The sequence below is a fragment of the Protopterus annectens genome, chromosome 2.part0, assembly GCF_019279795.1.
Source record: "Protopterus annectens isolate FY-2018-M chromosome 2.part0, PAN1.0, whole genome shotgun sequence".
NCBI lineage: Eukaryota > Metazoa > Chordata > Ceratodontiformes > Protopteridae > Protopterus > Protopterus annectens.
In genome coordinates, this window is record NC_056728.1 from 1,287,194,014 (window position 1) to 1,287,219,853 (window position 25,840).

Genomic DNA, 25,840 nt, shown 5'->3' on the forward strand with positions numbered 1-25,840 from the left:
CAAGGCAGACTGCTCTTGTCACATCAAACCATCTATTAGTCACAAAACTCTTACAAGTAAGGATTGCTGGGCCTCTCGAGGTCCCCTGTCATCTTGAAAGTGATAGCACCAGCAAAGGGCAGCAGTTTGCTGCAGAACTTATTAAAATAATTGTTTGCCAAGAGCTGCAGTGTTGCACTTCTGATTCTATTGTCATAAAACCTTTATATGGCCTTTTACAGGCAGATCAGTTCTGGACTGATCATTGATAGATTACAGTCATAGGCTTCTGGTTAAAAGCAGAGGAACTTGAAGTAAACATTTAAAATTCCTATAAGAAGATGTCTTCATTTAAACAGAATTTTCAATGAATGTCAGTGGAGTGGTCTGGTACAGAAATCAGGAGTATTTTTTGTTAGATATTTAAGCATGTATGATTTGCTTTTGGTTTGATTTATTATGTTTTTTTATTGTTCTATTGTTTTATTTATCTACTTTTTGTGGGTACTCCAGAAAGAACCATTTATATACTACACACGGTCGACATTTCAGAATGTTGAACACCATATGGCCGAGACCATATGATCGACATTCAAAATGTCGACCAAGTAATAATAATAAAAAAAAACAGAACAATAACTTACCTTCACACTGCTAGCAGCGGGGCTACTCCCACTTGCACCCCCATGGGGGGCTCTGCCTCCACACCTCCCTGTAACTTTAATATACCAACTCCGAGATCACACAAAGATGGAAATCTTTCCATTCCACACTGTACGGAGATGCCAGTTTCGCATGGTCGACATTTCGAATGTCAATCATATGGTCTCGGCCATATGGACTTCGACATTCTGAAATGTCGACCATGTGAAGGGGACCCATATATATATATATATATATATATATATATATATATATATATATGTGTGTGTGTGTGTGTGTGTGTGTGTGTGTGTGTGTGTGTGTGCGCGTGTGTGTGTGTGTGTGTGTGTGTGTGTGTGTGTATATATATTTATTTATTTATTTAGTGGAACCCCAGCTAGAACAATTAAGAGGCACAACAGATTTCAGTGCATTTGTTCTGGTATTGCTACCATGTGAACTCAATTTCTTACAGTTAAATAAAGGGTAAGATGGTCCTGTCACTTAATGGTTTCTTTCTCTTGTGAAATGAATGCATTCTTTCTTCTAGATGTTTACTGTAAATATTGAAAAAAATTTGTTAGTTGTTCCCGACTGCAGTGTGAAGTAAATGAGGAGTGGGTACACAAGGCATACCCTATGGCTTGTAATTGAGTGTTTTTATATTAAGTTAATTTTTCATAATAAATTCTAACTATATCTTTAAACTGTTAACTTTACTTTATCTTACAGAATCACAGCTGCTATATATATATATATATATATATATATATATATATATATATATATATATATATATATATATATATATATATATGTATAAACCATTTTTATTTAATTTAGTGTTTATTGCTACTATAATTCTGATATTTTGGTAACTGCAAATTTTGAACAAATAATGTAAATTTTTCAGTGTCCTTTCAGAGTTTTTTTTTCAGTCTTGACAATAATTTAAGAGTAAAATAACTAGATAATGGATTACTTTAGGCCTTCACTTTAAGGTGCAGATAGTGTACAATGTGATGCAAATATTTAATTGTTTCATGTATTCACTTTTGTAACTGAGTCTGCCCAGCAGGGATGTGCTTATATACACAAGAGTTCCAGGAAAATAACTTCAACCAAAATATGGTACATGCAAAAGATCAAAACTCAGATACCGAAACAAAAAAGCACATTTTTATTATTTTGCAGGGGCACACCTCCTTGCCTCATCCTACACTCTCATCCCCATTGAAAATTATATATATCAGAAGATCACATAAGAGCAGGGAAAGAGCAAAGTCCCACAGCCAACTGTTCAGCGACCTCCCACAATAGTAATGTCAGCATTTTGTGATCATATGACCTTTCGTTTGCTTCTGCCATCATTAGAGATATTCGATATTAAAAACATTTGACCATCTATAGTTTGGAAGGTATGGGTCTGACCTCACAATGGACTTCAGGTGATAAGCCTCTCCTGCAAAAACAAAAAAACATTATTGTGTTTTGTGTTTTTTGGAGTGTCACTTCTGACTAGCTACTTCCCAAGGTTTTAGATGTTTTGGGGTTGAATAAACTGCATGTTGATTAAACATGACAACATTAGTCATAGGTGATCCCACTCAATTAAACATAAAAGAAAAACAAAAGCTTTCACTAATAAGACTATGAACAGTGTATAGCCAGCTAGAATAAAGCAGCACTTACAAGAAAACAATGCCAGTTAATTAGAATGATTCTGTTAAGAAGCAATGCTGTACAAGGCCAATGAAAAAGATCATTGTCATAGCAAGAAACATAAGTGTAACTACACTGAATTTGAAAAGCCTATGAAACTTATTCAAACAAAACTGTTTATATAGAATGTGTAGGAAGACAATCATTTCACAAAAATATAAGGATTCTGTATTTGTTGTGCCTCTTAGCTGTTGAAAGTAATAAAGTACAATAAAGGTGGCAAATATATCAAGATTTGTTGACATTATTACATATATTATATATATTTATATAGCTACCTATGCACTGCTGTACATACATACATGTACATTGTATGTATATGTGCAGTAAGCATTACTGCAAAGCCAGAATAAGCAATGCCTCATGTGATCCTCCACTGAACTTGATTTTAACAGCATGTTAGCTAACATGTAATGCTTAACAAGAAGAGTTACATTTTCTTTCATATTTTATTTTTTCAAGAATTATTGTCACTGTTGATGTGACACCCTGGTCCAATGTGCAAAAATAAGAAACAGAGGTTGTGCTTGGATGAATAGTTATCCTGTTTGCCCGAGTTCCTGTTCACATCTGACTTCTTCTGTACACCCTCCAACTTATCTGATTTTGTACACTGTAGATCAGCAAGACTTGGTTACAAGTAGTTAAGGCTTGTCTGCCTTAGTTTAGAGTGAAAGGAAGAAGCTGTCTGCTGCTGCACATGTACTTTCTTTTTAATTACAAATATTCATAAGGTACACATTCCCTAATGAGGTCAGTTTTACAGATGCCTAGTGTCTAATTTCTATTGCTTTTTATTGACCTGACATGAGCAATTGATCAGAAAATGGCCATAAGTTAATGGAGTATACTGACAAAATAGGTTTCAGGAAATTAAATTTAAAATCAAACTGTAAGATCCTTGAAAAGGCCACATTATAAACATTTAGATTTTAACATTAAGTATGTTTAAAAAGGTAATGAACATGTAATACCTTGTTTTAATGCAAAAGCATTTCACTTTATTTTCTAAGCAAAATTATTACGATATATACAATGTGAACTAAATACAATAGTTTCTTTCTGAAACAAATGCTTACATTTGAAATCAAAATCTAAGTTTCTTAATAGAAGCATCTGTTTATATTATTAAACATTTTATTATTTGTGTATTATTTACATATAGTTATGTTTAATAAAGCACATCGATATATTTTACAATGTTCCTAAATATAAACAACACTTTAAATACATATTTTTTTACTTAAGAAACAAATGAATATTAGTATTAAAGTTAGAGGAAGCCTTTTAGTTGTTAGGCAAACTATATAAAGCATTTAAGGTTAGATATTTGTGTTTTGAGATGTTACAGCTAAGGCGGCTAACTAGTATCAGAATCAATACATACAGTGCAGTTTGTATGTCACTAATTAATCCTACATATATTCTGCTCCATGCCATTAATCATACTAACCTCCATGATGTGACTAACTAAAAACAAAATTTAACACCTAAAATTAAGTGAGCTTAATTTATATTGATTCTGTAATTAAATACATGCCACATGAAATATGTTACAGCTGGCATGCACTTTGGAAGAGATTAATTCATTTTATCTGACAGACTTGTATCATATCATGTTTTGTCTTTCTAGGGTGAAGTACGCACTATTCTATTTTTTTTATATTTCACCAAGGGTTTTCATAAAATGCACTGTTTGCCATGTTATTTGGTAGCTCTACCTATGAAGTCATCTAATCACTGTTTCTAAGTGCCTTGCAATGTTTATGTTAATTCTCGACAAAATGAACATTTCCAGTTTAGAGGTTCGTAGGTACTTATTGGGTTATTATCTATAAGGATTATAAGACGCCTAGCCTTACATTCCCATGGTAGATTTTAGCCTTTATATTTTGCATGCAAATATCTAAGAGATGGGCTGAATAAGAGTATACTGGAATATTTATGTTTTTCCCCTATCCATGATGGGCAGCTGTGCTAAACCAGGGGCAAATTTGTGGTTACCCACCTATTCATCAAAATTATATTTGAAAAGAATAAGGGAAGTTCTTTGCTTTATTTGGAGTGGAAGATGTATATATTTCATGGCTGACATTTTAGTGCTCTCACTGAAACAATATATATGTATATTTCTTGTCAAATATTTCTTTAATACTATGGTATTAATTATGAAATATTACGGTTCTTTCTTTTAATTTTGAAAAAAAAAACATATGCTGCATTTATACATTATAATGACTTCTTTGTTATTCATGCATTATTTCCCTTTATTGCTGTCTTGAGAGCATTTCCTTCCCTCTACTCCAATCAGTCAGTAGCACTTAACTGACCTGTCTGCCCCATTATTGTGTCACTAATTGCTTCAGTCTACATTTATAAGTGGATGCACAGTGAGTAGTCCTTTCCTTTAAAGTTTAATGTGACAGAAGAAATAATCAATGGAATTTTCACAAAATAATCGTGAAACTGATTAGCTGTCAAAAACTCTCCTGGATGGTGCTTGGTGAGGAAGTGGGTGAGACACTTGCTTCTTACCTAGATACTCTGTCACTGGTGACAGTGAATAATACAATTACTGAAATATGCATATTCAACTACAGCATTTTTTTTCTGACATTACAAATAACAGACCCAGCCATGCTTTCATTTTTGAAGGGCTCATGCATATGAAGTGAAATAGTTTTGTTATAATTATTACCATAGATGTAGATAACATTACATCAGCCCCCACATGTTAAACTTACAATGATTCTGAAATGGCTTAAGTTTTCCTGATGAATCGACATCAAAATCTTGCATAATGATGAAGATTTTTTTCTTATATTTGACATCAGTTTTCCTGTGTTCTTGTTTATTTTTCAATGAGGACATTATGTTTTGTCTTATGTAATAATTTTTGAGTGGAATTATACTGTTAACAGTGATATTATTCTTAAAAAATGAACAAAGGCAGTCGGTGATTCTGTAGACACTTACCATACCTACCTATTTAATAATCAGTGTAGATGTTATCTTGATAGTAAACAAAATAAAGTGAGTCAAATTCACTTAAATGCCTTTCATAATCAAGCATTGTCCATCAGTATAGTACATAAATATCAATATAATTAAGATATGTGCAAGAAATTATACTGTCCCCAAAAGCTACAGAAGGGAAAAGAAAACTCTAGCATTCCATATTATAGTATATGAGACAATGGTTTCTTTGATAGTTTCTACAGAATCTAATTATTTTTAATGTGATCCAAGTAGGAATTAACTGCTTTTAATAACACTTATTACAACATCAGGCAAATAGTATGGTAGCATGCTAAATCCCCTCAGTGACATTACACAAAACATAGGTCTGAAACTTCTGATTGTTGAATCTTGCATACAGATGAAAGCACCATCAAATAAAGTATAACCTGCTCTGTGATATTACAGCTTTGCTCTTACTTATATAAAACGGAGATATATGGAGGTTGTTGGGGATATTATCCTTATTTAGTCATCTTTGTTTTGGGGAAATATTTGAAAAATATGATTTAGTGCATCCCTCACTTTTTTCTTTTTACAAAATTTAATGTTTATCATCTCTATGATCCCATCTTTTCCAGCCAGTCATAGGTTCATAGGTTCATAGGTTCATAGGTAGGTACTAGGCTATCGGCCCAAGGGCCTACGTAAGCTTAGCCAACAAGGTTCTCTGGCTTACGCCACCCAAGAAAGTTATTTTCCTGTGCCACTGTAGAGCAGAGACACAGAAGTGATCCCCGGGGTGTATTTCCTATTTCCCATCCACTCATCAAGATTTTTCTTGAAGAGTGCTAATGAAGAACTTTGCTTGCCATAGATGGGTAGCCTGTTTCAGAGTATGGGAAGTCTCTGGGACAGGAATCTATCCCTCCAGCATGTCCTGTTTATTGTGGTGACAAGGTTTAGGTCCCTAGAGCGTGTAGCTCGGAGGGATTGGGATTTCTTTCAGTGTAGCATGTCCAACAGCTCTGGGTTTGATGTAGCTTTATATGCTAGGCAGAGATCATCTCTGAGTAGGCGATATGCTATGGAGTAAAGCTGGAGTTTTTTGAGGCGGTCAGTGTAGGGCATTTGTTTGAGGCCAGTAATCCTCTTTGTGAGGTACTTCTGTGGCCTTTCCAGCTGCTGCAAATGTCTTGTGAGGTACATTCCAAAAGGGGCATTGTACTCTATAATGGGTCTAATGAGTGTTGAGTAGAAGGGAACAATGACCTCTTTTTTCCTGTATGAGAACCCTTTTATGACGAGGTGTGCCATGTAAAAGGACTTCCTGACTACTGTGGTGATGTGACTATCAAAGAAGAGACTACTGTCCACCTAGGTCCCAAGGTCTATTATCACGCATTCAGTGTTAAGTAGATTGCTGCCTATGTGGTAGTTCACGGGTACAGAGTTTTTACCAGAGGGGATGACACTGCACTTTTTGGCATTGAGCTTGAGGCCATGGCTCTGATATCAGGCATCTGTCTCAGTGAGGCCCTTCTGTAGGACGTCCACATCATTTGGGGACTTGATTATGGCTCCTAGTTTGCAGCCATCTGTGAACTTCGTTAGCCAGAGGCCTTCTGTGTTAGCCTGTACTTCAGAGAAGTAGATACCAAACAGGAGAGGTCCCAGGACGGAACCCTGTGGTACTCCACTTGTCACTGTTTGAGGTCAGATTTGGAGTCTGCAACTTTTACAGTGAGGGTTCTGTTAGTGAACCAGTTGGCAACCCATCTTGTGACATAGGGATTTATACCTAGTTTAGTAAGTTTAGCTATAATTCCAGAATGGGGGATGGTGTTGAAAGCCTTGGCGAGGTCAAGATAGGCTGTGTGAACCACCTTACCCTCATCTACAGCTTTGGTGACTGCCTCAAAGAAGTCGATCAGGTTCAGGAGGCATGATCTACCTTTCACAAACCCGAACTGGGTGGGATCCAGAGTTTGGAGGTTACCAATGTCTTTGTTTATGAGTTCCATGATGATACATTTCATGGCCTTGCAGACCAGGCTCATCAGGCTAATAGGTCGATAGTTCCCGGGATCAGTGGTGGCTACCCCTTTGTGGAGTGGGATAACTGTTGCTGTGCACCATTCAGTGGGCACAAAGCCTGATGTGCGGCTATTATTGAACATGGTGCTTAAGTGGGGAGCCAGTTCATTCTGAATTTCATGTAAAATGCAGCCTGGGATGTTGTCCGGTCCCATGGATGCTGTGTTTTTGGCTTTGGAGAGTGCAGCTTTTACCTGTGTAGTTGTGATTACAGGGACTCTGCATTCTTCCTGTATAGATATGGGCCCTTTAGGGGGTGAGAGGGGGGTAAAGTTAGCACAGAACCTATCTGCCAGGATGTTGGCAATATCAGTTGGTTCTGTAATTTTCGTGCCTTTGTGCTGTAACTCAGAGCAGATCTGGGTGTTGCCTTCGAGATTCTTGACATAGCTATAGAATGCTTTGTGGTTGTCCTTGGAATGAGTGGCGATTTTGTTTTCATAGCTAGCTTTGGAGGATCTAATAAGGGATCTCAGCTTCTTACTGAGGCTGACCAGGGAGCTCCTACACTCAAGGGATTTTACTCTCTTTTGCAACAGTTTCTTCCTTCTGTTGTACAGTTTGTTTATGGCAGGGGACCACCAGATTGGCTTCCCTTTTTTGGAGGATAGCGTCTTGGTTCTGTTTGGGATAGCACAATCCATGCACTTGTATAAGTGTTTATAGAGTGCATTTGTGTAGGATTCAGCAGTTGTAACTGTATTGTCCATCTGCATGGGTGTCATGAAGTTCACCACTTCTGTCTTAAGAAGCATGAAGTTGGCTTTGGAGAAATTTTTTTACTGTGGTTTCCTTAATGGGGGGTGGGGGGGTGGGACGGGATGTGGATATCAGGGGTGATTAGCTTATGGTCAGATCTGACCAACGCGTAGTTGACTTCAGGTGTGGAACACCAGTCACTCATGTTGGTAATGACTAGGACTAGGATATTGTTGCCCCTAGTGGGGGTGTGGATAAGTTGATCTAGGGCATTGGAGTTTATGAATTCCAAAAAGCATTGAGCTAAGGAGTTGGTACACGAGTAGTTTTCCCAGTTAATGGTGGGGTAGTTGAAGTCGTCCATTATTAGGGTGTTTGGTTGAACCCTAATATTTTCCAGTACATCAAGAAAAGAGGAGTGGGAATCCTGGGGCATGGTGGGGGATCTGTAGCAAGCTACAATTTGGATTGCAGTTTTGCTCAGAGTTAGTTGCACTTGGATAACCTCGGATGCATTATGTTGAGCAACTAGCCTGGAGGTGTGGATATCCTTAATGAATATGGACACACCTCCACCTTTGGTGTTTCAGTCCAGGTTACATGGCCGAAAAGTGTGGTATGAGTTATAGCCTGGTAGTGCAGGGGTGCTCTTTGGAGCCTTGAACCAGGTCTCAGTCACTGCACAGATATCGATGTTCTCCATTTTAAGGAGTGCCTCGAGTGAGTGCATTTTGAGATTTAGACTTCTAGCATTGAGTAGCATTACCCTCAATTTTTGCTTGCCTGTTCCTGTTATGGTGGTGAATTTGTTATTTGAACCGTGCCTAAAAAAGCACTATAGGGGCAGCAAGAGCCTTAGCCAGTATCCAGAATCCCAGGGGTGAAAGGTGCAAGCTATCTGTGGCAAAGCAGCGTGGTCTGTTGATTATGTCTTCCCAAGCAGACAGATACTGGATCCCCTTAGAATAACACCAGAAGCTTAGCCAATTGTTGAAGTCAATCATTTTGTCCTTGCACTGAGGTATCATTCTGGGTGATGGCAGAATGCTACTCAGGGCTAGGGTCATACCTGCCTGGGCTACAATATTGGAGAGCTCTTCCATGTCTCTTTTCATGTAGTCCAGGGAGGTACATCTCAAGTTACTCACACCAACATGGACAATGACAGAGTCATATTTGTACTTGTTGTAGAGTGACCTGAGTGCGTGGGTTATGTGGCGGATCCTGGCACCCGACAGGCAGCTGACAGTAACCTTCTTCTTGCTTAGCCTGGTGAGTGGGACTTCAGTGTGCCTGACTATAGAGTCACCTATGACTAGAGTGTTGGGTATGTTGTTTTGCATTATGCTGAGCAACTAGTCTGGAGGTGTGGGTATCCTTAATGAATATGGACACACCTCCACCTTTGGTGTTTCGGCCCAGGTTACATGGCCGAAAAGTGTGGTATGAGTTATAGCCTGGTAGTGCAGGGGTGCTCTCTGGAGCCTTGAACCAGGTCTCAGTCACTGCACAGATATCGATGTTCTCCATTTTAAGGAGTGCCTTGAGTGAGTGCATTTTGAGATTTAGACTTCTAGTATTGAGTAGCATTAGCCTCAATTTTTGCTTGCCTGTTCCTGTTATGGTGGTGAATTTGTTATTTGAACCCTGCCTAAAAAAAGCACTATAGGGGCAGCAAGAGCCTTAGCCAGTATCCAGAATCCCAGGGGTGCAAGGTGCAGGCCATCTGTGGCAAAGTAGCATGGTCTGTCGACTATGTCATCCCAAGCAGACAGATACTGGATCCCCTTAGAATGACACCAGAAGCTTAGCCAATTGTTGAAGTCAATCATTTTGTCCTTGTACAGAGGTATCATTCTGGGCGATGGCAGAATGCTACTCAGGGCTAGGGTCATACCTGCCTGGGCTACAATATTGGAGAGCTCTTCCATGTCTCTTTTCATGTAGTCCAGGGAGGTACATCTCAGGTCATTCACACCAACATGGACAATGACAGAGTCATATTTGTACTTGTTGTGGAGTGACCTGAGTGCTTGGGTTATGTGGCGGATCCTGGCACCCGACAGGCAGCTGACAGTAACCTTCTCCTTGTTTAGCCTGGTGAGTGGGACATCAGTGTGCCTGACTATAGAGTCACCTATGACTAGAGTGTTGGGTATGTTGTTTTGCCTTACTGGCTGTGGTTGAGTGGCACACCGAGTCTGTGGGCTATGTGTTATTTGGGTTGTGTTGGGGGATGGAGGTTTCTTGCGTTTCTGCTTTGGAGGTCTCTGTTGCTTACACAGATTATTATTAAGAGCCTCCGCGAATGTTTTTGTGCTACTATATGTGGATTTTGGTGGTGTAGATTTAGTGAGACTATGTGATGAGTGTGGTGTGGTACAAATGTTTACTTTCTCCTCATGATGGTCAAGTTCAGTCTTGGTTGGAGAGAGCTTTACCTCCAGTTTGGCTGGCTAGATAAGTGCATCTCTCACAGGTTGTAGTGTTGGGTGGTAGAAGGAGAGGGTTGTCTGTGTACATGAGACAATTTCTACATTGCCTCAAGATGCCCAGATTCATCAGATAGACAGGAGAGAACACTGGGAATGGACCCTTGGACATGCCTGAATAAAAAACTATTTTCCTCTAGATAAGTGAGGAAAGTGAGTACAAGAGCTGTTTTTCTCTAAGCCAGTGAGAAAAGTAAGCACAAAAACTGTTTTCCTTGAGGTAATGAGAAAGATTGAGTGCTATAGTAATTAGTAGCTTATTTAGTGCTTACAAGTTCTGAACAAGTGCTGAGCATGAATAAGCAAATTTAAGTGCTAAAACTAAGAATCTGTATCTGCACTAGATGAGTTACAGGACAGAAACAAGTGCAAATGCAGGTAGGCTTCCAAATCAGAAAGTTGAGAGAGATGGAAGATTGCCCAAATGGCCAATAACTACAATTTCTGGGCCAGAACTATTCCCTATGTGGTAGACAGGTTACCTAGTGCTTACCATTCCCAGTGATAAGCTAGAAGGCTTCCCTCCAACACAGAAAGGCTTGGGGGGCTCAGAAGCTTACATACAGTCTTGGGTACAGCAAATCTGTATCTGGAACACTAGTTACAGGAAAGGTAGGAAACAGGCTTACAGTTTTTTTTTTACAGAAAAGTAGCAAAAACAGTAGTAAAAATAATTTACATGCAGTGCAAGCTAGCACACTTGAGTATGTAGCAATGTTAGACCAGACACAGTTTAAAAAATGCAATTAAATTAAAAAGGACTAAAAGCAAGTGCAGAAAGAGTTTATTAGGTAGAATGTGGTAAAGAGATGGGACTAGGGGAGTGTCCTAGATCAAATGTATAGTGGGGCGGGCAACTGCAAAAGCCACCAAATTTAAACTGCAAACCAAAAATAGGGAGAGGGGGAACAGTTTCAACAGAGATCTAAGCAACAACTAACAGTACAAACTTTAAAACCATAAAAATATACTCAGCTCTGTATATTTGCAGATAGTCTGTAAGGCAGTCTCTCAGAACACAGGTTCCAGCAATTTAAATGCAGGCTGTTACAGGTCAAATTAAGTGATCCTTGAGTTAGATAACACACAAGCTGTAAAAACCAGTTATACCAACTGAAGACATGGCAGAAAATGGGAGGGGGTGAGGAAAACAGTTTCAACAGAGATCTAAGCAACAAGTAACAGTACAAACTTTAAAACCAAAAAATATACTCAGCTCTGTATATTTGCAGATCAGTCTCTCACAACAGTGAGACAACAGTTTCAACAGAGATCTAAGCAACAATTAACAAACTCTATAATCAAAAATTATATACTCAGCTCTGTATATATGCAGATAGTCTATAAGGCAGTCTCTAAGAACACAGGTTCCATCAATTTAAATGCAGGCTGTTACAGGTCAACGTAAGTGATCTTTGAGTTAGATAACACACAAGCTGTAAAAAACAGTTATACCAACTGAAGACACGGCAGAAAATGGGGGTGGGAGTGGGGAAAACAGTTTCAACAGAGATCTAAGAAACGACTAACAGTACAAACTTTAAAACCAAAAAAAATATACTCAGCTCTGTATATTTGCAGAGTAGTCACTCAGAACAGTGAGATAACAGCTTCAACAGAGATCTAAGCAACAATTAACAAACTCTAGAATAAAAAAAATATATACTCAGCTCAGTATTTTTGCAGTTAGTCTGTAAGGCAGTCTCTCAGAACACAGGTCCAGACATAAGGAGGACATTTAGACAAGGTAATCAGTTCTTTGTAGCAAGTAAGGCAGGCTATAGACTAAAATTCATGTAGTTGTATGCATGATTCAGAAAGCTCAACATGCACAGCATAATTTGCACAGTAAATACATATCATTCACATAAAGGAAGACATGGGATACACAGCACAGATCAGCAGAGCAGAATGCACAGTTGTGCACTACATTTCATAGTAAGGTTTATGTACCATAGTGCATGTAGCCATGCTCCTATAGCACTGTAGCAGCAAAAGGCACAAAGTGATAGGATATAGTAAACTCAGTTCAGCTTTAGGCATAGAGTAGCACAGCTATGTAACTTCCTACAAGACAACAGATTGATAAGGCAAATACAAACTGGAAACAAACAACCTCACAACCACAGTGGAACAGATATGATCACTGAATTTAAAAGCATGCAGTTTCACAACATAGTAAAATTCACTTATAGTTTTGACAGGCCTTTTTATAGAAATTGTAGAGGATAAAACAGAGTTGTGCATATATATATATATATATATATATATATATATATATATATATATATATATATATATGTATATATACACACACACACACGGGTCTACGTCTGTAGACCAAATTTACAGTTTGCTGAAGGCCAAATCACTGAGACCACATTGCGGAAAGAACACATCAATGAAACTATACTTTACTGAACCACAAACACCTAACATCAACTAACAAACACCCCAACAAAATTCTACACAGTTGTCATATGTACACTTAAGCACTTACCTTTCTTGATGTTTTTGCAGGGGAGCAAGCCCCCCTGTGCCCCCCACAACCCCTGATAATTTTATATCCCAACTCTAAGACTGAACTAAATCGTAGAAAAGTACAATCCGGACACGGCAGCATAACTGCCCCGTTCAGTGTTTCGTGTTTTGGTAGAGTGTAGTTTCATTGGTATGTTCTTTCAGCAGTGTGGTCTCTGTGATTTGGACTTCAGCAAACTGTAAATTCAGTCTACAGAAGCAGACCTATATATATATATATATATATATATATATATATATATACATATATATAAAACAAAACACGTGTTTTTATAGTACAACACTATTAACAAAGCAAAAGCCTATATTGCTAAGTGCAAAATGTGAGGCCAGATCATATAATAGCAAATAAGTAGCAGTGCATGCGATGATGGCTTGACAGTGTACTCCAGGCTATATCAGCAATTATATAACAGACATTCTTTTTAGTAGAATACTGATCTTTCCCTGAAGACTAATGCCACGGCTGTCATGTTGACACTGAGAACACATGTAGCATGCGAGCTACAAAAGTGTGTCACAGAAGGCACCTGAAGCAAGGTTTATGTGTTTGGTGTACATCAGTGGATTGCAAAATATGGGTCTTGGAGGGTCATACTATATGAGAAAGATGTCATTACATGGTAATGGTCCCTAAGATTATACTTCATCCATACTGATAAAAATACCAGATAACTCATGCCAAGCTGGTAAGGTACTACAAAGACCTAAAAACATACTTAACAACAAGGTAGCAACTGCAAATCTGCACTTAACACAAAGTGGTAGGCACTGCCTTAAAACATATCAAATCCTTGAAGTAACATACATAAAATGGTTAATGTCACACGGGAAGTTACACACACAAAGCTGAGCAGCAACATACTGTGGCCTAAAATACTTGTTATGAGGAAAATAATTATTTTAATAAATTAGGGGTGCAAACTTTACTTTGAATAGCTGAAAAAGAAATATAATCAGGGTATTATCCTCCAGTATTCAGACCCTAAGACCTAAAAGAAATATGGACACCCTTTTATTAAAACTATATTTAAAGTCACCTATCCAGTTGTCCAGCTTAGGTTTGAGACAAGAGATGTCATCAGCAAGTTGGATTCCTATTGGTAGCTTGTTCCAAGATTTTGGAATAATTTATAAAGTATATATATATATATATATATATATATATATATATATATATATATATACTCTCTACTAAAGTATATATATATATATATATATATATATACTCTCTACTATTCCTTTTGCCTAAGTTTCAAGTCTCATTCAGTAGGTATGCTATCACCGAAAATAGTCTTATTAACTCTACTTCTACCCCTTTTACTCATCCCATATCTCCTAACTGCCTAGGGATATCAGGATCACCCAGGTTTCCACTACCATAAATTCCAGACATCCATCCCATCTACAACAGATAATAATGCACCCTTACTCACTCCCCTCATGCTTACCTCCTTAACCCATAAATTCTACCATCTTACTAGACCTAGTTACATTAGTCATAAAACTAGACACTATTACAAAACTTTATTCAGAATCTTACAACTCATACTCAGGATACACTACAACCTTACAAAGGATAGCGACATCCACCCAAACCCTGGTCCATCCCGACCTGTTGGCCCTAATCCCCCTACTATATCCCCTACCATCATAGCTCCAACAAATAGACCTCCTAACCCACTGCTGGCCTGCCATCTAAACATTAGGAGCATAAGTAGCAAAACTCAGCACCTGCATGCCCTCTTAACTGTTCATTCCCCAGATATATTATGCCTAATAGAAATGTGGCTAAAGCCTGCCACCAAGGACCATGAGATTCTGCCACCAGGGTATAGTATGTTTTGAATAGACCATACCACACAGAGGGTGGCGGGGAGGCCATACTTTACAAGTCTACCCTATCTGTAAGCATAGACACCCACTAACCATCCCAGTTCAATAATGCTGAAATTCTTATATCAAAACTACAAATTAACAAAAACAAAAATGTAAACATTGTCTGTGTCTACATTCCCCCAGAGAGGAACACAGAAACCTTAGAAGTCTTCTTATATTGGTTATCCAATTACTACCCCCCAAGAAACAATTGTTCTTGGGGATTTCAACATTGACTGGAACACTTGCTCTTATGAAACCCCCACAACCCACATAAACCTCTATGGATTTACTCAAATCATAACCTCCCCCACCAGGACAGGAAAACCCAATAACAAGGAAAGTACCGTAGACTGGATCCTCGTCAATACCATCTTCAATCTTATAATTCAGGCACTTTGCCTGATTACCTAAGTGACCACTGTCTCACCTATGTAATCAAGCTCAAAGTAGACTGCTCCTACTAACCCACCTATAGAATATTAAGAAACAACAAGAATTTTATTCTCACCAAGTTTCAAAAGGAACTTAAGGCATGCAACTGGTCAGTACTAAAAAGTCTCCCCCTAGATGAAGCAGTAGCCTACTTTAACACCAAATTCCTTGCTATTCTTAACTCCTATGCTCCCAACGGCTCTATTAGAACCAAAGTTAATATTGCACCATGGCTTTCTAAAGATACCAAAACCAAAATTTCACCCAGCAACAAAGCATGGGTCACCTACCGAAAAAAAAAGCCCCACTTGATCAACTAAGATTCAGACAGCTAAGGAATGACATCAAAAAATTCATAACCTTAGACAAAAAGAACCACTACTACCATCTACTGCAAAAACACCAAAACAAACCTCAAAAGTTTTGGGCAGGAATAAACAAACTACTCCACCCAGGCCAAACCACCACTTCACCCCCCTCAGCTTCCCAACAAAAATCCCCAGTAAACATTGCTAATAACTTCAACAGCTTCTTCACAGAAACTATCCAGTCTCTAGCCAGTCAACTCTCTCCCAATGGCTCTACTTCTAATGTAGCCACACTCAGTACCCAAACATACTTTACCTTCCAACCTGTTCCTATTCAACTTATTCATGCCCTACTTAAGAATCTAAGAACCACCATCCTGGTTGCTGCCCTCCTCCCAGCAGACTATCTGTAAAAGGTTGCTTACACCATAGCATACCCCATCTCAATCTTGATCAGCAGAGCTATATCTGAAGCTACTGTACCCACTATATGGAAAATCTCCCATGTCATACCTCTCCATAAAGGAAGCAGTTCCATTGAACTGTCAAACTTTAGACCCATAGCTATTCTGTCACCTCTAGCTAAAATTATGGAGAAGTGTGTACGCATACAGCCCATGCACTACCTCACACAGAACAAGCTATTGTCCAACTTTCAGCATGGCTTTAAGACACACCACAGTACTACTTCTGCCCTCCTCTCTTTCTCTAACGCCATTAATCACAACCGCAATAATAACAAACTATCCTCAGCACTCTTTCTAGATCTATCCAAGGCTTTTGACATGGTTGACCACAAAATGCTTATAAATGCCTTGAAGGCCTTCTTAAACAACCATGCACTCCAATGGTTTCAATCCTACCTGCAGGGCAGGCAACAAGCAGTCCTATGACAGAACAAGCTATCATCTCGCCTAACCATCACATTAGGAGTCCCCCAAGGCTCGATACTAGGACCCCTTCTTTTCTCCATCTTTATCAACGACCTTCATTCAGTCATCCCAGATGCTACCTGCATTCAATATCCGGATGACTCCACCTTGATTTGTTCTGACACCTCATCAGCTACTTTATTCACATTAACCAAAAATGCCTTCATTACAGTGGAAGAATGGCTCTCCAATCAACATCTAATCCTGCAAAACTAAGTTGCTCCTCTTCTCCCCCACATGTAGGAACCCCCCCTGCCATCCTTCAACATAACCACTAACAATGGCACTATCATCTCACCAGAAGCCCAAACTAAACTACTGTGTGTCATAGTTGATAACAACCTGAAGTTTGATGTCATATCAATCAAACTATCACAACCATTAATAAAAAACTTGGCTCTCTTTATAGAATCAAACCTTTCCTTACCCCACTTGCTAGAACTGCAATTCCCCATTCCCATCTGCTATCAACTCTTCTCTATGCCTCACCTCTGTTCTCCAACTTCAACAAAACAGATCTTAATAAACTATCATCCGGCTATAACCACATTGCCAGATTTGCTACTGGCACAGCCTACCAGACACAAAACTGTCAGAACCTAAATCGCCTAGGATGGCTTGAACTGCCAAGCCTATTGCAGTTCATCCAGCTAATAGTGGCACATAAAGTCCTTTACCAACCAGAAAATACACCTGTACTAACAAATATTATCAGCCCCTACACCAGCACTCGGCCACTGTGATCATCAACTAGACTCCTAGTTCAAACATACAAATCCAAATATTCAGCTGGGAACTCTCTATTTGCCAACTCTGTTGGAAAAACATGTTGACTTGACCCAAGAACCCTCACTAACTCAATTCAAAAACAAACACAAGAAATACTTCAAAACTCATTTATTATGTCCTTGCACTAACCTCGACTGGTGACCTCTCTATTTCTTAGGTGCCTTACCTTCAAGTCCTTCTAACTTTTTTCTACCACTCCATTTCAGGAAGGGTCAATTGCATAACTGCTGCTCAATGTGTCTTAAACATGAATGTAATGTTAAATGTATATAACTTTGAAAATAATGCTATGTTTTGTAAAGTGTTTTATAATAAGTTAGTACTATATGTGCTAAATGCTGGTATTTCTTATGACTATAATCTGCTTGAAACTAGCATTTACTAAATGTTCAATGTGTATTATTATCTTGGAGATTTTCTCCCCGGGCCTTCGCTGAAAATGGACATATATCCAGTCGGACTATCCCGGTTAACAAATGTAAAATAAAATAAAATAAAATAAATAAATAAATGTCACTCTCTTTTACTCTTGTTGCTAAGTGAGATAGTGAATTGTGCATTACCATACCTATGTTTTCGAATGTTCTGTTTGAAATCCAAACTGAGCAGTGCTTCATTCCTAAAAGCACAGAAACCAAGTAAGGTTTACTCCTTATAATTCAATAGTTAATACTGTAAAAGTTGTCTAATTTACACTACTAACAGTAAAAAACTCCTGCAAGTACGGCAGGTGCATGGCCCCAAATTACCAAGTCCTCAAAAACGACATAGGTCAGCACTCAAAGGCAAAAGGGGTGCACAAGCAAAATGTAATTTATTAAAACATATAAAAGCAAAACAGACTGATTTTGGCCCAGTTATTAAGCCTTCCTCAGTGTAATGTCAAATCACAAAAACAAGCCTTTTATGCTTAGTAATCATCACATGATAAAGACAGAATCCCCATGGTTGGTTGGTTATAGATGCTCATTAAGTCCTGGGGGGAATAATCCTGCCAGCTTGATTATCCACTTTTTTCTTTTTTATTAAGCATATCAGGCCAACCAGTTTTATTGGCCCGGTCCCCACTTATCCTGTCTATAATAGTAAACCTAAAAGATGCAATAGAATGGGTCAAGGAGTGTTTATATAATGCATTACTGGGTTTCTTTAATCTAACATCACTAAGATGCTCAGATATTCTTATCCTAACGGGGTGAGAGGTCTGTCCTATATAGAAGGCAGAACACGTGCAGGTAGCTAGGTAAACAACCCAATCAGTAATGCAGTTGGCCAAAAACCTGATATCAAAAACCTGCCCAGTGTTTTTACTAGTAAACTGTTTGGAGTTAGCCACCCTAACACAGTGTACACAATGTCCACAAGGAAAGCATCCCTGCAACAAATCACCAGTTACAATAGACTGTAATGGTTCCCCCAAAGTTATCCCATGTTTATAATGGTTAAAATAGGATCCCATGGTTTTGCCCCTATCGTATTTCAAATAGCATTTATTTTTTAAGAATGCAGATTATCTATCATCTGCTAACAATATATTCCAATGTTTGTTCACTATATTTAACAAAACATTGCTATTTCATCCATAGGTGGTAACTAATCTAAGTTCAGATGTTCCTAATTCTTGTTTGTATTTATATATCAAAAGATCATTCCTATTAATAGAAAATGCAAAATTACTAGCTGAAAGTATTGTACCTGTCCTATACTCAGGGGATTTGAACTGATTGATAAGGTCCAGCTTGTAACTTTCATATTTTTGAGGATGGGCGCAAATACATGACATTCTCAAAAACTGTGATTTCGGAATGTTACATGTAACATGGGGTGGCTGGAAGCATGTAATAACGAGTTGCATTGTGGATACTTGTGGAAGACCTGGGTGTCCAGTGTGTGATCCAAATTGCTTGTGATCAAAACATCCAAGAAAGTGATTTGATGAATATCATAACTGACAGTAAAGTGGATCCCCCACTTATTGCCATTGATGCATTCCATGAATTTACACAAGTATTCCTCATCAGCTTTCCAAATCATCCAGCAATCATCGAGGTAGCATCTCCACATATCAATTTCCCCAAGGTAAAGATTATGAGATACATCATTTATCAACTGTTAGTCCACATAGGCCATAAATAAGTCGACATATATCGGGGCAAAAGACGCCCTCATAGCCGTGCCCTGAACCTGCCAAAATACTTTTCCTGATAATAAAAAGTGTTCTTGGTAAGAACATATTTGGCCAGGCTGATAAGAAAAGTATTAAAGCCTGATGGATAAGGTTCAGATTGGTAAAGCCAATGTTCTAGGGCCAACAGACCCACCCAATGGGGAATATCGGTATAAAAAGACGCTACATCAAGGATGCATAACAACCACCCTGGTTCAAGTTAAATATCCGATATTAACTTCAAAAATTCAGTTGTGTCCTGAATAAGTGCTCTGACATATTCGAGAAGTGGTCGAAGATGTATGGTTAGAAACTATGACAAAGGTTCAGAAACCAATCCACACCCAGAAACAATTGGTCTTCCTGGGGGATCCTGTAGATTCTTATGTATTTTCAGTAACAAATATAGAACTTGATGCCTAGGGTAAGAGACAGTAAGATTATACATAGTAGATTGGGAAATAATCTCTTCATCCTTAGCCAACAAAAGGTACTGATCAATTTCCTGTTTAAATCTTGGACCAGGGTCCAAGGGCATGTACATATAGTACCTGCCATTGTTCAATTGTCTCTTGGCCTCGGCATCATATTTACTCCAGTCCATAACTACTATAGCACCCCATTTGTCAGCGGGTAGAATAACCAAATCCTGATTACGTTGTAAATCATAAATAATTTGTTGGTCATTTCTAGTAAGATTGTGTGATTTGATATGAGACTCCTGTGATTGAAAATGTAGTTCTTTGAGAACCTTATTTTGAAATAAATAAAGTGACTGATGCATGGGTGGCATGAATGTGGACTTGCCAAATCTGAAACAATAGGAATCAACAGTATTAGAACCAGAATCAAAATATAGTCAGAGATTATGTAAGCGGCAAAAATCAATAATGTCTTGTGCTAATGAATCTTCTGAAACATAAAATGCTGGTACAAAGTTAAGTCCTTTATTTAGAAGCTGTATTTCAGCTTGTGTCAATGATTGTGAAAAAATATTCAAGACATTAGTACAGTTGTTTACTCGTTGGTCATCACTTTCAGTAAAGTAAATGTCCACATTCATGCCACCCATGCATCATTCACTTTATTTATTTCAAAATAAGGTTCTCAAAGATCTACATTTTCAATCACGGGAGTCTCATATCAAATCATACAATCTTACTAGAAATGAACAACAAATTATTTATGATTTACAACTTAATCAGGATTTGGTTATTCTACCCGCTGACAAAGGGGGTGTAATAGTAGTTATGGACTGGAGCAAATATGATGCTGAGGCCAAGAGACAATTGAACAACGGCAGGTACTATATGTACATGCCCTTGGACCCGGTCCGAGATTTAAACAGGAAATTGATCAGTACCTTTTGTTGGCTAAGGATGAAGTGATATTTTCCAAGCTACTATGTATCATCTTACTGTCCCTGACCCTAGGCATCAAGTTCTATATTTGTTACCAAAAATACATAAGAATCTACAGGATCCCCCGGGAAGACCAATTGTTTCTGGGTGTGGATCGGTTTCTGAATCTTTGTCACAGTTTCTAACCATACATCTTCGATCACTTCTCAAATATGTCAGAGCACGTATTCAAGACACAACTGAATTTTTTAAGTTAATATCAGATATTCAACTTGAACCAGGGTGGTTATTATGCACCCTTGATGTAGCGTCTCTGTATACCAATATTCCCCACTGGGCGGGTCTGTTGGCCCTAGAACATTGGCTTTACCAAGCTGAACTTTATCCACCAGGCTTTAATACTTTTCTTATTGGCCTGGCAGAACATGTTCTTACCAAGAACACTTTTTATTACTAGGGAATGTGTTTTTGGCAGGTTCAGAGCACCTCTGTGGGGGCATCTTTTGCCCCGATATATGTCGATTTATTTATGGCCTATGTGGACTAACAGTTGATAAATGATGTATCTCATAATCTTTACCTTGGGGAAATTGATATGTGGAGATGCTACCTCGATGATTGCTGGATGATTTGGAAAGCTGATGAGGAATACTTGTGTAAATTCATGGAATGCATCAATGGCAATAAGTGGGGGATCCACTTTACTGTCAGTTATGATATTCATCAAATCACTTTCTTGGATGTTTTGATCACAATAAATTTGGATCACACACTGGACACCCAGGTCTTCCGCAAGTATCCACAATACAACTCGTTATTACATGCTTCCAGCCACCCCATGTTACATGTAACATTCCGAAATCACAGTTTTTGAGAATCAGACATATTTGTTCCCATCTTCAGAAATATGAAAGTTACAAGCTGGACCTTATCAATCGGTTCAAATCCCATGGGTATAGTACAGGTACGATACTTTCAGCTAGTAATTTTGCATCTTCTATTAATAGGAATGACCTTCTGATATATAAAGATAAACAAGAATCAGGAACATCCGAACTTAGATTAGTTACCACCTACAGACGAAATACTAATGTTTTATTAGATGTTGTGAACAAACATTGGAATATATTGTTAGCAGGTGAACAAATCCACCAAACTGAAGCAGGTGTTGGAAAACAAAACTAGAAACACAAACCAACACCGAGAAGAGGCAGAAACCAATAAATATCCAGCAAATTCCAAAAGAATGCGATAAATTCCACAGGACTCGAAATATCATAAAACACAGGTTTATTGTGAACGCCAGTAAAACACCTTGATGTTCGTTTTCGTTACTCCAGTAACTTCATCAGACAATGAATACACTAATTCATCTCCTTAAATACATACATCCTTAACCTAATTGATGCACTAATTAAAATTTAAAGTAAACCTGCTAAAATTTTTTTATTAATTAAAACTTCATAAAACAATCCTGTTTTCTGGTAAATGTTTATATATCAAAATACACCATACAAGGGAGTTTTAATATTATAGGGAAGCTGGGATGTTCTTAATAACCCCACCTTCTAAATTGAAACAGCTTTTAGTTTTAATATTGGTTTAATAGATATATAGTCGTTGAGCCCAGGTTCCTTGTTGGCTTCCAAGTAAATTTGCCAGTGTGTTTCCCTCTGTTCTAGAATAGTTTGCCATGGTCCACCCCTTGAATCAGTTGGACACTATCCAGAACAAAAAACAGAAATTTAGCTTTAGAACATATATGTGTATGTTTAAACAGGGCATTGGTAGTATTCCCTCTTTGGATATCATAATTGTGCTCATATATTCTGCGTTTTAGGGTCCGCTCCGTCTTGCCCACATAATATGCAGGGCAGGAGTTGCACTTGGCCAAATAAACAACCCTTTGACTGTTGCAGTTGTAAAATCCTTTGGCTCTAATGGTCAAATTTTTTGCTTCCAAAAATACTTCCTCTGAATGTGCAATATATGAGCACTGAGCACAAGATCCGCATTTGTAAGTGCCTTTTCTAGACCTATAGGAGTGGGTTTGGAAGGGCGTTTTTTCTAATATATTTTTGATACTACTACCCTTACGAAAAACTGCCTTCATTTCCTTGCCATGCAAATTAGCCAGATTGGTGATCTCTGTGAAGGTTTCCCATTCTCTTTTAATTATATCTCTTATTCTACTAGAGTTGGCACTGTACTGTGTAATGAAGGCTTGATTATATTCCAACTGTGATGTCGGAGGAGTAGATACTTCCTCCCCATGTTGTAGTCCCAAAATAGGTCTAAACCTGCCTGTTCTTTCATTTCTAACCTGTTCGTATATATTCTGTATCATGTCTTTGGGGTACCCTCTATCCAAAAATAAAAGTCTGAGGTTCTCACACTCTTTCAAAAACTGCTCTTCATCAGATGTCATTCTGGAAATTCTGACATACTGGCCTTTAACAATCCCTTTCTTTTGATATGCTGGATGCGCACTATCATAGTGTATATAACTATTGGAAAACGTAGGTTTCCTGTACACTGATGATTGAAACTGATGTTCACTGTTGATAGTGAGCTCAACATCCAGATATTCCACCCTCTCCGTGGTAACTTGATATGTGAAGGTAAGGAAATTGGTAGTGCCGGCTAAATATTCCATAAAGTCCGTAAGTAAACTGTCAGATCCTGTCCAGAAGATACAAATGTCGTCTAGGAACCTGTAATATGCCACCCAATATTGACTAAAGGGGCTATTAAGCACATATTTATTTTCCCAAATGGACAAAATTATGTCCGCGTAGGTAGGGGCACAGTTAGCTCCCATCGCTACCCCTGAGGTCTGTTTATAAAACTCCCCTGAAAAATAAATGAAATTATTATGCAACACCAATTCCATAAGCTGCAAAATAACAAAATTTTCATTGTTATTAGATAAGGAATTGGCTGCTAGTGCTTCCTCTAACCATAATAACCCAATCTCATGTGGAATAACAGAAAAAAGATCCACTATGTCAATGGTCAAGAACTTGAGATTAGAACTCCAAAGTTCAGGCGTAACCTGCCTTAAAAATTCCCATGAGTCTTTCAACATGTGGGTAGATTTCGGCCATAGTCTTTTCAGTTTGAAATCCAAGTATTTAGAAAGTGGGGAAATTTTGGATCCTTCTGCCGCGACTATGGGCCTCATAGGTGGATCCTCTATATTTTTGTGTACTTTAGGGACACCAAATATAGAGGGCACCCTAGGTTGAGGATTATCCAGGAAAACGTAGGTACTGTAATCAATAGCTTCCTGGTCCAATAGATCTTTGATGACCAAATCCAATCTCTGGTATGCTATGTGGATTTCATTGAGAGAAACTGGACTGTACCTAGCTTCATTTTTTAATATGGCATTCATTTTGCCTTCATATATGAGCTGGTCCATGATTACTGTTCCTCCCCCTTTATCAGGTTCCATTACTCGAATATTGACATTTTGTTGTAAAGCATAAAGTAGCTGTTGTTCAGGGATGGTTAAGTTCGAAGTATACCCACCCCTTCTGCAATGGTTCCTGATCTGTTGTTCTATCCTATACTCTAAATTTTTTAATTGGGGGTGTAGAGGTGGATTGTATAAACTACTTCTGTGTAATCCAGCACTTAGATAAGACTCTCCTGGGCCCAGCAGATGTATTAGGTTCAATTTCCTGATAAACAACTTAGTGTCAATAATAACTTGGGTTGTAACACTACTCCTGTTAGGTACATATTTAAAGCCTTTAGTAAAAAGTCTGAAGTATGTGTCATTGATACTAAGTGAACTGTAATTGTATATAGTATATCCTCCTAGTTGACAAAGTGGCCCTTCACGGTTACATAAATCTGGGCTAAGTTCAGCATGGCTTATTCCCAAAACTGAACCTGTCCGGGATGAGGGTTCCTGTTGTTCCTCATCTTCTCTCTCTGTGGGTGACCCTGGGGGGAAAAAGACTGTTCATAATGTGTTTTTCTTTGATTCCTGATTCTTTCTGATCGCCTAGGGAGTGGTTCTAATCCCTGCTCCTGACGTATCTCTTGTTCATTGTTAAAAGATGTTTCCCCTATGTCTAACACTGGTCGTGTAATATAATTTCTTCTATCAACACTAGAAGGTGGTATAGGATAGGGACAGCCTTCCTCGTATTCCCTCAAATCCCTTTGTAATTTTTTATGTTTTCTCTGCAGTATAACTGTACATTTGTTGTCAACATCCTTCCTGATTTGATAGTACTTTTGATTTTCTAATTCAACCTGAAACAACAAGTCCGTAGTGACAGCATGATTGTACTTGTTAATGTCCTGGTCTAATTTAGCAATATCAGCTTCATTTCGTTTTATTATAGCTCTAATAATGTCCATCCCGCACTTGTCGAAAGCAGTAATCAAATCATGGTGAAAGTCACTCCCAGCCATGACATTGCTGGGGTATTTACACACACGTAAGCCTTTGGGCACTACATTGTTACTCAAACACTCTTTCAAGTACATATTGTCCAAATGCAAACTGCGGTACCTGTACAATGAGGACTCTAGTGCGGCCATGGATTCCCGGAAACTTGTTGTTTCATCTGTCCTTATGTTCACTGGCCCCGGTCGCTGGAACGTAGGAATATCCTGATACCATTCCTGAAAGGTGGAGGGTAACCTGGTATCCGGTCCGGCTGTTCCTCCGGAGCGCTGTTGACTCGCATTCCCTTCCTGTAGGACAAGCGGAGTTAGATGGAAATCCGTCGCTGTATTAGAGCGCCCTCTATCATTGGAGGATGGCATTGCAGGACTAGGGCTTGGATTAAGATGACTTGTAGCTGCTGCGTTAGCATTG